The sequence below is a fragment of the Lichenostomus cassidix genome, chromosome 2 (assembly GCF_008360975.1).
Source record: "Lichenostomus cassidix isolate B80296 chromosome 2, HeHo_3.0, whole genome shotgun sequence".
NCBI lineage: Eukaryota > Metazoa > Chordata > Aves > Passeriformes > Meliphagidae > Lichenostomus > Lichenostomus cassidix.
The window spans coordinates 102,110,228-102,123,349 of record NC_139482.1 but is presented as its reverse complement, the minus strand read 5'-3'; the positions used below and the strand labels follow the sequence as shown (position 1 = coordinate 102,123,349).

Below are 13,122 nucleotides of genomic sequence, written 5' to 3'. Positions count from 1 at the left end.
GAAAACGCTGTATTTTTTGTTAGCATGACATAACAAGAGCCTGAGGAAGCTGAACAAAGCAGGTGGAAGCAGTTTAACACCCAGTGGACATGCAGCATCAGGTTCAGTTGAGCCATCATCCACAATCCCTTCAGATCCACTACAAGAAAACCCCATCAAACAGCCACAAAACCCTGTTATTTTTGTGAGCCTCAAATGTCTGGGACATCTGCTGAGCCTCTGAGACCACAGAGTTCCCCCAGCCCACACCTGAAGGCTGGAGAGCTATGTACAGCATCCTCAATCCCACAGCTCTGCAACTCCACACTCCAAAACCCAGGAGCCTGTGTCTCCAAACACGATCTGGTATAGAGTAGGGCAACATCTGCTTGACTGCTGAAGCACTATCACCGCAAACAGCAAGCAGGCTCCATTCACAATACGATTGGCAAGTGCCAGCTGGCAATCCTGACAGTCCACAGCCTGCAGCCTGCTGATGAACACTCAGGGATCTTCAGGATCAGCCACCTCCTTGTGTCCCTCGACATGTTTAGGAGTCACATCATGCTTTGGTTTTGCCTTTTGCCTCACATGGCAAAGAAAAATTGAGTGCTAAGATGCAGCCTTTATGTTTCTGAAACTGCAGGCTGGTTTCATTCATAGGGAATGGAGGCTGCAGCCTTGCTGGAAGTTACCTGCCATTTAAACAAAGAGGGGGCACCTTCAGGAAAGGAATGCATTGGTTTTCAATGTTATACTACTGGTTGAGGTTAACATTTTAACATTACGGTTTTAATGTATTTCAATAACTGTGCAGGAATTACCAGCTACTGTAAGGCTATTTTGGTAGGCTATCAGATTAATCATTCAGGTTTTGTCTAGTCTAAAAGCATCACTTCTGAGCAAAGAGATCATGCCAGACAGGTGCAAAAAATTCAAAGCCTGAACAGCTATGGCTTGTTCCCAGCAGCAACGCAAGAAAGGTCAGTATTTTAAGTGAAAATGAATACACTTTCAGTTCTAAGCTATAGGTGAAACTTTTCTCCCTCCTTACATTAAACATACCATTTTAAAGATGGTTTTTGAAGAGTGCGTGTGACACTCTTAAGCTTCAAATACGTATGTGTTGAGAGGTTAGAAGAACATGAAAACAGTGTTTCATTGAAACCCGTTTGTCATTTTTAATCACAGGATAACTCTAGAAGAGGTGTGACTGATGCAATTTAAATTTTCACCTGACAAACTGAATTATTCATCTTGGCGGTGCCTACGACAAAAGACCAAGCAGAGCAGTCAGTCAGTCAGTCAGTCAGAAGCCCCAGGAGCTACTAGAGAAAATCCTAGAGAAGGGGAAGCCATGCTTTGCAGCACCGTGGGGTGAAGTCCTGCTCCTTGCAGACACAGCAGCCAGGAGGGCCCAGGACCTTGTCCTTGTCCCCACTGCCACCTCCTACCTTTCATTATCCAAAGCAGGGGAGGATCCTGGGCAGACCACTGATAAGAAATGCTGTGGTTTGCAGGGAAGGTGACAAACAACATTGAGGGCTTTATCTGCACCTGGAAAGAGCTGTGTGTTCTGTATTTGCAGCTCTGACAGGGAGGACTAAGGAATCTGAGAAGCTTTTTGCTTGAAACTGAATGAAAGCCTTACCTATTGCCAATCACTACTTCATTGGCCAGTGAAGGTTGGGCACTGGATTAGGCTCCCCAGGGAAGTGGTCACACCAAATCTGGAGAGTTCAAGGAGTGTTTGGACAATACTGTCAGGCACATGGTGTGACTCTTGGGGCTGTCATGTGCAGGGCCAGGAGTTGGACTTGATGAACCTTGAAGGTCCTTTCCAATTCAGCTTATTTGGTGAGTCTGTGAAATACTCCAAGCTCACACTAAGTTTTCAAGGAATTGCTTTTTTCTAATAGAATGCACTTGTCATCATGCCTTGTCACCCCAATTCTGGAAGACACCATGCATTTTGCAGAACTGTTATATTAAGCAATGCTATATAATACTCTTATGATGTTCTAATTTTCTACCTCTCTAGTATTAGTGATCAATAGTTTCCTTATTGCAGGTCTAACCAGAGTTAAAAAAGAAATAAAATTCTAAAAATTTCCAGAGTTAATTAAAATGGGGTTTCCATACACCACAACTTCAGAATATTAGTTTAAGAGTAGGCTATCCAAGGTCTTAAAATGAAGACTAATTGCCACCATAAATCAGGATTCCTTGCCTGGGAATGTAAAGATGTTGGGCTTAAACATGAGATTAGTCAAAGAGTGAATTCTGCTCAGCCCACTTCTCCAACATGTTTTTAAGTAGGAAATCATTCCATTCATTATGTAAACTCTTATTCAGACTCCTGTTAATATTTGTGCTATCCCTTCTGAATTTCTGGACAGTTTTTTTCAGGCTCAGCAGCCAACATTTAATTAAGAAATATTGAACAACTAGTATTTTTTAGACAACGTCACGTTTGCAGAAATAATTGCATATCCCATCTACTTTACAAAATCAAAATACAGCCAGTTGAAACCAGATACAAAACACATGCCTTCAGCTGAGCTAGTTTTGTTTAGAAAATGAACAGACAATGTATTTCCTTGGCTGAGACCTTGATCTTTTTGCCAAATCCCGTCCTGCAGAGCTTTTTCTTCTTACAACAACATTCCAGGCTCAGAGGACACTATCAAGGAAGCACACTCACAGTTCTGCAGGTTAGGAACAATGATAACCTTGGCGTGCCTTAAAAGAAAGGTAGCAAAGCACTTTCAGTAAAGTACATACTGCAGTATGTAGTTAATGTATCTGTTTTATGCCTTTATAACTGCTCGGAAGCCAGGGAGTGATGGGTATCTTCTGAAGCAATTAGAAAGTTTATAACATGATGCTTTGTTCCTGCATCTTCTAATGCATGCCAGTGCTTTTTTACTTAGGAAAAAAAAAAAAACCACAGCGAGATTTCTTACAAATCTGGAGATATCAAACACTTGTATCGATTTCCACAGACTGGTTAAAAGAAGGAGGCGTAACTACACTGATGGTGTTCTTCAAAGCAACATCACAGGATCAGAAGGTCACGGGCGGCATCTTTTTTCATACCAGTTGTTTTGCTTTTAGATTGAAGAAACACTGGCTAGAATAAGAAAGGGGAGCTTCAGATGATGGAAAATTCAGGACAGAGGGAAACGAAAATAAACTGCAGTAACCAAACTTCTACTGGGGTGCGGGCAAGGTGATTCAGAACAATAAGCGATGGGAAAAATACAGTGATCATGTCTGCACAGCAGATAGGTAAAAAGGAAATTGGAGCTGAAGAGGGTGGGTGTCCAAAGCCAGGTAAAAAGTTCGGTTTAATACAGGCATTCCAGTTACAGAAGCTGCTAGTATCCTTCTGGTCAATGTAACCATCTTGCCTCCATGGGTAACCCCAAGACCATGCAGTATTTCCTATACTGACAAGACACATTTAGTGTCCATTCCTACAGCACAGCAATGGAAAGTTGGTAAAAATTTAAAAAGAAGGAATTTTTTATTCTTCAGCTCTGCATCCTTAATTCAATCACTGTCCCCTAGGGCTGAGAAAAGGACTGGCTTTACTGCTCTGCATTATCATGATGGCAGAGAAGCCACACAGAATATAAACTATATTCATAGTTTATATATGATGCAAGTCTAAAAGAAACAGTTTTGGGGTCACACAATGAAGAACAAGTCAGGAAATATAAGTCAAAGAAGTAGCAGATGAGGATAGAACAGTTTCAAACCTTAAGCGTGAACTTCCATGTGGTTGGGCTTCCCAAGAACTGCGGTCAATGGGTAACAGATCAGAAATAAGAACCTTAACACCAATACCTAGAATAGTAAGGTTGGCTGTTCAAGTAAGTTTGGTTTAGTTTAGTTTCAAGTAATTTAGTTATATCAGCTTTTCACCATTACAATAATTGTGTGACATATTTATCTATATGCAAATAAAAGCAGGTACACTGTTTATGCAGACAGAAAGCCTGGCTGAATATATTTAAATATACTGATAAAGGAGGTGGGCACCATCTTTTCTCCCTATCTTGGAAAACTGGTGAGGGCAGAAGCATTGTCTGCTGGCTCTGCTTCTCCAGCCCAGGCTTGAAGGGATTCCCAAGATCAAGATAAAGTGAGACAAATCAGCTATTATCTAGTTCTTGAGTGTCATTAAATGGGGTGGCATGAGAAGTGGCTGTGGGTGGTGGTTCTTTTTTTTTTCCAAAATAGCTACTGTAGCCCATGAATAGATGATGATAATCCACAAATATGAGAGCAGGACTGAACACAGAAGGCAAACCAGTGTCAACACCAGATCTAAACTGGCATAGAGCTTCTCCCCAACCTCTGTTTGCCGCACTTAGCACACTACCCCTGCAAGTAACTGATGAAATCCCAACAGCATGCTGGCACAGTATTAAAGGATCCTCCTAATTGCCATGCCTCAAATTCCAGCTCTGAGTCTGCTGAGAGAAATTCTGCAAAACTCTTTAATAAATCATAGAAATCAGAGATGAAAATTAGGTCATGTCACCCACGCCTCCTATCTGCACCGTGAGTTTGTTACCCGTACAGCGCTGCCGAGTGCTCTGTCTCGACAACTCCTAAATGATTCAAGTGCTGAGGTTTCTCCCAGTTCCCCAGGCAGGCTGTTACACAGCCCACTGAACATCACCATCCATACGCTTTTCACTGACCAGCCTCATCCTCTCCGTACCAATTTTGCCTCTGTCCCATTTTGCTCTGTTGCTATTTATATCTTTCTCCAACTCCCCCCAAATCTGCTCTTGATACTACCTCAACCACTATCCGGCAAAAATTGTTGCTCAGGAAACGTTCTTCTGCCTCTCCTGTAATACTGTTGTAGTGTGCTGCTATTTTTAGGAGAAAAAAAGGAGGTGGTAAGGGAATGAAAGGCTGCCAGCTCCAGCTGTACAAGAATAATGCTCCAGTACAGTGGAAACTACATTACAATGTTTCTCTTTAAGCACATATAATTGACCAAAACCTTAGTCTTCTGGAATGATCTAAATGGGAAAGACAGAAGAAATGGAAAAGACAAATTCCAAGGTTAAAAAAAACCCTTGTCATCTCACTTCACCTCTCAACCCCACAGCTGGGCTCCTTCTTTCAGGGCTGTTCTTGAGATTTTACAACAGCACTTGCCTAGTGAGACACATGGTTAAAGTAGCCATGCACTGCCATTATCCTAGAATAGCTTGGCTTGGAAGGGACTTTAAAACTCATCTAGTTCCAACATCTGTGCCATGGATAGGGACATCTTCAACTAGATCAGGCTGCTGAAAGCCCATCCAACCTGACCTTGAACATCTGACCTTTGACAACACTTTTGGGCACATGGTGTGATTCTTAGGGTTTTCTGCACAGGGCCAGGATTTGGACTTTAAGATCCTTGATGGAACACTTCCAACTCACTGTATTCTGTGGTTTTCAGAGATGGGGCATCCACAACTTCTCTGAACAACCTGGCTATCCCACCTTGTCATATCACTGTGTAAAAGTGTAAAAAGTCTCTCCATCTTTTCTGTAAGCTCCCTTTAAGTACTGAAATGTCCCAATGAGGCCTCCCCAGAGCCTTCTCTTCTCCAGGCTGAACAACCCCAATTCTCGCAGCCTGTCTTCATAGCAGAGGTGCTCCAGCCCCTCTGATCATATTCATGGCCCTTCTCTGTACCTTCTCTAACAGGTCTACACCTTTTCTTTGCTGAGAACCCACAGCTGGAAGTAATATTCCAGGTGAGGTCTCATGAGAGTGGAACGGAGAGAACCGCATCCCTCAGCCTGCTGGCCACATTGCTTTTGATGGTGACCAGGATGCTGTTGGCTTTCTGGGCTGTGAGCATGCCTTGCTGAGTCATGTTGAGCTTCTCTTCCACAAATACCCCCTAGTCTTTCTTCTCAATCCATCTCTCAGCCTGTATTTGAGCTTGGGATTGTCCTGACCCATGTGAAGGACCTTGCACTTGACCTTGTTGAACTTCACAGGGGTCCCCTGGGCCCACCTCTCTAGCCTGTCAAGGTCCCTCTGAATGCCATTCCTTTCCTCCGGCATGTCAGCCACACCAAACCTCCTGGTGGTGTCAGCAAACTCTATGATCATTACAAAATGATCAGTTAAGAAACCTGCTTACAAGAAGTCACTGTGCCTTGGGCCAGCCCCTCAAGTGGAAGTGGGACCTGTGTTTTATGCCTACTTGAAGACAAGGTGGCATGCTGACCTCCAAAAAGGCATCTTCCCATCACTCCCCAACCTCCTTGGCCAATGCTGTTGCCAGATGCCCCATGTAAAGGGCTCTGTGCAACCAGTTCCTGGACTATCAAGACCACCTGGCCAAACTAAAAGACCCTACTGTCCTGAGGACACACTTTTATACATCACCCACTGTCTACCTTCATCAAACATCATATTTACTGATATTCAAGGTTAAGAACCGCTACTAAGAACAAACCAGAGGTACCAGATTTCTTGTTACAAATAATCCTCACAGGCAAGCAGTGATATTTCTCTTTGCATATATGCATATGCCCATGTATGAACTCCAGTGCATCTGTGGGGCACCTTCAGGGATCACACTGTGCTGGGGAGCAGAGAGCTAAGCTCTGTCTGTCCCAAGAGATGCTCTGCAACAGCAGTAATTTAATTGAAAGAAAACAGCAATAAATAGAGTGCACCTGGTGAAGTAATCATTTTTAGGGTTCTTAGAAAGATTACAGTTTCCTGACCTAAGCTATGATTTGGTTGGGTCAGATTTTGATACCTCCATCTAAACCAAAACTGAGCCTTGCTTCACAGTCAGGCTTACCAATTTCCGTGGGAAGACTGGCAGATTAAGATACTCCCCGATGTGAGTCAGGGTGCAAGAACAGGTCTCTCAGTTAGCATAAACATATGTTTCCTAGGTCTGGAAGAACTCAGTGGGTTTTTTTGCTTTCTTCTTCTGTTCTTCACAGCCTGTTTACATTTGCTGCCTTATTAAACAAGATTTTATTTGCAGCCAGTACATCCTAGGAAACCGGAGCTGTTACACATAATTGCCCTCAGATTCATAAGGTCTAAAGAAGGTAACTTCCACCACCAGGGAGTCCTCTTGCTCCACTGTTAGCAGCAGTGTCAGGTTCCCCGGCTGCCGTGAGTGGTGTCACCTCCTGCCACCAGGGAAAGGGCTGCTGGTGTACCCCAGCACATGGCTGTCTCCCCAGATTTAGTCACCTCCTACAGGGAGGTGGAGAGTGCTGTGACTGAGCCACTGCAAGGGATGCAAGGGATGAAGTTCTGAGGATGAGGAATATGAAAGAATAATCTGAAATGAGGGGGAGGAGAAGCAGAGCAGGTACTTGGCCATTTTCTTGGGTGATGGGAAGAATGGACAGTGCAAGAGGATCCTGTTCCAGCAGGGATTCCATCAAGGAACTCCAAGGAAGGGGCATGCAGCCAGTGATCACAGTCAGGGAAAGAGGACAATGCAGGGGGAGTGATAGGCATGAGTCTGACTGGAGGAGCAGGACACAACTACAGGGCAGAACAAAACCACAGGTATAAGTGTGCAGCTTGCCCTGGTCTGACATGGGCCAGGGACAGCTGTTTTCCTACCTCTCTCCCATGAACATCCCACTGCTCATCAACAGGGCCCCAGACAAAAGCCCACCAGGGTCAGCTGTTGCCACCTCAAACTATTCCCTCATTTGCTACCTGCAGCCCATCTGGCAACAAAATCCAATCCCCGTTTTATGAAAAAGGCTGCAGTAAAAGCCAGGCAATGGCACATGCTACACCTTAGTAGTCCCAATTTTGACACAGCCCAAAACTAGAATCATCACCCATTCTCTATTCCACACAGGAGCTTTCTTCTCCCAAGTCTCACCCAATAGAGCAGTGCTGCAACTGCTTCCTCCTTTCCCATTTGCCAATTAACATCTGTTTCAAACAAATACATGCACATGAGCAGGTATCCAAAATTGCATCCTGCTTTTTTCTCTTCCCATTCTCTTCCCCTTCCTGAAAATATTTTTTATATTCACATATGCTTTCCATTTATTCTAGCCCTTTATCCCCAACACATGCTCTGAGTCCCCAGTTTCCACATTCTTCTTTAACCCTCTCAACTGAAACTTTTCTCGGTGGGATCAAACATCTGGTGGGCTATCCACATGCAGATTTCTGTACTTCTTTTGTTTCTCGGCTTGCCAACAGATCAGTTTTGATAGATAGAGAAGCTACTGAAGAGGATTCTCTGTCTGTGGCACACAAAGTATTTCCAAGATCTTAGAGGAAAGGCTAAAATTTAAGAGGTCTATGTAAAAAAGTTCCCCCAACCCCCAATTTTTTATTAGTTCTGTGTACTTTTTAAACTTTCATTTATGTAATATCCTTTCATGTACTGCATCCCATAGGATGCAAATAGATTCATGATTTAATAGATTATAATCTCCTTTTTGCTTTTATCCACTTTATTCAAGAACAGTCAGCTCTGCTGATAGAAAGACTGAGTAAAATTTAAAGATTTCATTTTCCTCCAGAGTCAAAAAGCTGATAATTACTCAAATTGCATTATATCAATTACTCAGGAAGGGTGCAGGAGATACTGATTTTGCTGTCTATACAGCACACTGTCTCAGATTAACTCAGTTGTCCCAAATACTGACCCATTTCTGCTTTTCCAGAGGTACACAGTCCTCAGCAATCCTCCCGAGCTTCCTCTGCACTGATGGTTATGGTGACGATGATTGAGAATGGCAGGGAGAGAGCAAAGGGCCTGTAGGTTTTCTCTTACCGAAGCCAAGAAAAATGCTTATGCTCCTCTTCTCCACTACCTGGGTTGTTCGCTTTAAGAAATGGATATCTTCCCAAACGAAATAAGCCTTTCTCTTTGGGTGTTTCTAGTCAGCTATTTAGAGAGGAAATGCTATGTGGCCATATATTCATTTAGACTTGGACCATTCCCCAGCCATTGCAAACTAACACTGGAGACTGAAAATTTAAAGAAACATGGTATGAAAGATAGCTACTCTATTATTCTTCCAATGTTTCATCTCTTTAAAAGACTTCCTTTATGGTGCTGACTCAAACTGCTTAGTGATGCTTATTTAAGTCTAGTTCTGGGTAACACTCTTATATACTCTACAACTTTTGTACCAAATAAAAACAATCCATCATGATTCTCCAGAATAAACACTTTTTCAGCCAAATTTTCAGCTTAGTTGACAGTGGTCATATTTTCTAGTTATATGCATGCATTTATACTCACTTGATTAGAGAGCAACTTTGTTTAAACAAAACACTTTGAACATTTAAACACTGCAGTCATAACATATTTCCTGTAAAAATGTGATAAATGACATGTGAAACCACAAAATCCTTGGGCCAGGATATAGACATCTAAAAAACACAATGCTGCAGACTCACAACAGCCCTCCCTGCATGGACCGACCCTTCGTTTTCAAAGCCCAACATATATTGAACATGCACTGAACATAGAGATTCTCACCCAAAGATGCATTTTGATGTGACAAAGTCACACAGTTTCATGCTTTTGTGTTGAAAATGCTGTTGCTCAAGGAATAAAGCTGATGCTTCATCCCATGAGAGACAAGTAGTCTTTTATAACCACTTATAAATGGTTTGACGTTTTCCCTCAGACAACAAGCAGTCATTTACTGGTACATGAGATTTCCATGAAACAAGTCTGAATGTCACCCACCGTGAATAACACATTTAACACATTTCAAGAACTTTCTGTTAACTCAAAGCCTGAAATACAAAGAAGTGACATTTTACATATTTTAAGAAAATAACCATGCATAACCCCCATGGAATTCACAACCATGCATCAAACAACAAATATAACAAACATAGGTGCGACCACATTGCTGTGGGACAAATCTACTATCACCTACCCCTCCCCGGATTTCAAAGAAAAATCTCTGAATAGCAATTCTTTCTCATCAAGACTAAATATTCAGCAGGTTTCCACTACAGACAAGAACAAATTTCACCCTGATTAAATGAAAAATTACATAAGTTGTAGCTTCACCTTCACTTGCTCCTTCTCGGAAGAGAGAACAAAACCCCAACCCAAACCAGCCCTCTCCAGTTTTGGTGCAGCTCTCCAGCAGTCAGACACAGCCCTACCCAGTGAGGAGCCGCCAAGGCTGAGGCACAGGGGGAGGCTGGGGATGGGTGCCACACCCTGCGCCCCCCCTCCCCCGCTGCTCCTCCTCAAGGCTAAACCTGCCCACCGCAGCAGCGAGCTCCCATGGGATGAGCTCCTGATGCGCATCCCACCAGCTCCTCGTCACACGGGGCAGCCTATGGGGAGAAAAGGCCATCAGCTGCACCACTAACGGAGGGATGCGACTGCAGGCAATTAGGCTGGGGAGCGGCCGGGGCTGTGCTGGTCTGATTAAATAGAACCAGTGTATCTTTAATGTATCCCGATGTGTTTCGTGTTCTCTGCTGCAGCAAGCAGGTCTGCAGCACGCCAGCAGCTCAAGGAGCCTTCCTGTTCATGCAGTGCCTTAAGGAATAAACTTCCAGCAGCTCTTACTCCAATGCAGTGCTCTCAGGCTCTCTTCTCCTCCCCTGATTGCCATGCAGGTCTCATCCTCACATTAGAGCTGAAACTTTCCAACCCAAGGAGACCAGCATAGCAGTATTTGCCTATACTCTATTATGCATGTACACACTCAGAGGTGCAGCAAGACCAGTGAATTTAACAACAGTGATGCAGCCTGATGAACTTGACCTTTTAATACTCTATGAAAGGACTCTTCTCCATAGATTTAGAGAAAAAGCATACATTCGATCGCATCTGACCTTTACTGGTCAAAGCCTTATGTAGTTTGCTTATATTCTTTTTTTTTTTATAGGATTTAATTATACTTGCTTTCTTTATACAAACCTTTCAGCTTTTTATGGACAGAGACAATTACTGACAACTCTAAAAGTAAAATAAAAAGGTATCACTCAGCTTGCCAGGCTGTAAAAGGACAGATGCACATGGGACACACCTAACCCAGAGCTTTTTTTCTTTCTTTTTCTGTTTTTTTTTTTTTTTTTGCAAGCGGGGCTCTGACTTGCAATCATTTTGACAGAAAAGACCTCAGACATTGTAAGTAGTTTCCCTTCAACTTCGAAGTAACGCGTATGTTCAGTGGAAGAAATACTTTGCATCTCTGCCTCAAACAGGGGCACACGCCGAAGAAGAGCGGTGAGAGTAACAACCGCCTTGACCCAGCGCTTTTCTCCTCCAGCACAGCCCCAAGAGAAATTAAAGCAAGACAGCGCAAGGCCAGATGGGGATGCTTGGCTATTGCGCTCATAGGAGTGCGAGTTTTTAAGCTTCTTGGTAAATGTGATGAAGTTTCGCCTTTGAATGAAAAATGGGACAACCGAAAAAGACAAAATCCTATTCCACCCACCCGCCCCGGCCCCTCTCCGGCAGCCCAAGGGCGCGGGGCCGCACCCAGGATGCGGGAGCACTGACGGACCCGCTCAGACCTCACGCTCCTCGCACCCGCGGCTTCTCTATCCCCCTTTCCCCACAGACCTGGCCGAGCACCGACACTTCCACGCCGCGCTCCGCGGGGCCAGGAGTGGGGCCGGGAGAGAGGGGTTCCAGGTCCGGGCAGCGCTGCCGAGCACCTGGAGCCCGCGCCGGGTCAGGCCGGCAGGGACGCGCGATGCCTCCTGCGCGGGGCGGAGCGGAGCCGAGCGGAGCGGGGCAGCCCGGCCCGGCGGGGCCCCTCGCTGCCGGCCAGGAGGGGGCCGGCTCGGCGCTGCCACTGCAGCGGTCCGGGGCTGCGATGTGCTCCGTGCATAACCACACCCACCGCATTGCAGAAGCCACGGCCCGGGGCGGGGGGGTAGGGGGGTAACCCCCCCATGGCGAGTCGCGCAGCCCAGCCGGACCCCGCACCGCCCAGGTGCTGTGTCCCTCAGGTGAGCGGGGCACTCGGGGAGGCACGGCCCGAGGGGGGCTCGGGGTGCTCCCTACCACGCCGCACGCCTCCCCCGCCCCCCTCCGCCGCGCCTCTGCCGCCTACAGAAGTTTCCCACAGAAATGCGTATCGTCCTAAAAAAAATTAAAATTGCGATCCCCTTCCCGCCCCCCGGCAGAGCTGCGGCGGGAGCAGCCGAGCCTGTGTGTGTCCCCGCAGAGCCCCCGCCGCCCTCTCCGCTCTGCGAGGGGCTCCGCTCGCTGCCTGACCCGGGCAGCCTGGCCGCACGCACACGCCGCCCCCCCAGCTTAAAAATGGCTCCTAAGAATGATGTATACATATATATATATATACATATATATACGCACACACATATATATTTATATGTGTGTGTATATATAAACGCACATATATAAAAATAAATACATATATGTTAGAAAAACGGGGAGATGCAATCTGCCCCCGCCCCCCCGGGCATACCCTCAGCTCCCCGCTGCGGGAGAGCACCGCAGGCAGTAGGGCCGGAGCGGCGCGGAGGTTCCTCGGCGGCGGCGCGGAGCGGCGGCGGGCGCGGGGCTGCTCCCGGCGCGGCGGCGGCCACGCGTCAGCAGCGGCAGCGCAGCCCGGCTCTGCCCAGAGCGAGCCTCCGCCGCTCCCCAGCAAATCAGGGCTGCCGAGGCTCCTCCGGAGAGAGGGAGGGAAAAAGGAAAGGGGAAAAAAAAAAAAAAAATTAAAAAAGCGTACGCCGGGGAGAGCGGCAAAAGCTGGATGACGGCAGGTTTCTGGAGGCAGCCCTCCTGCCTGCCCTCCTGCCTGGGCCACCGGGGGCTGCTCCCCGGGCACGGCAGGGAGCCCCCCGCCACCTCCGCCCAGCACAGGGATCCCCACCTGTGTCCGGAGGGATCTGCCGTTTTTTGGCTCAGCTAAATGAATACATCTATTTAGAGAGATGAGTTTAGCTGCTGCATTTGCAGGCAAAACCCTGCACTGGAGAAGCACCCCGTCAACTTAAAAGCAGCAAACTGTGAGCTGGCAAGGTCTGGCTTTGAATTACACATGGTGGTTTTAATGGGGAGGGGGATACCAGCCTTTTCAATTTTAATTTTCACTGACAAACCCCATGTTCTTAAAATATTAACACTATTCCCCTCAATAACACTGCCAAAC

At 46.0% G+C, this 13,122-nt stretch overlaps 1 protein-coding gene across 13 annotated transcripts in view; it reads right to left on the bottom strand.

Moving 5' to 3' along the window:
* EPB41L3 (erythrocyte membrane protein band 4.1 like 3) overlaps positions 1-12,606 on the bottom strand; it is a 97,187-nt gene extending 84,581 nt beyond the window's left edge. For 3 of the 13 annotated variants that reach the window (XM_085052597.1, XM_085052595.1, XM_085052596.1), the window contains exon 1: positions 12,436-12,604. The gene's annotated coding sequence lies outside the window, so the exon portion shown is untranslated. Of the gene's footprint in view, positions 1-11,564; positions 11,799-12,435 lie in introns of those variants that run through there. The other 10 variants (XM_085052598.1, XM_085052604.1, XM_085052606.1 and 7 more) reach the window with 8 other exon arrangements.
* Between the last annotated feature and the right edge of the window lie 516 nt (positions 12,607-13,122).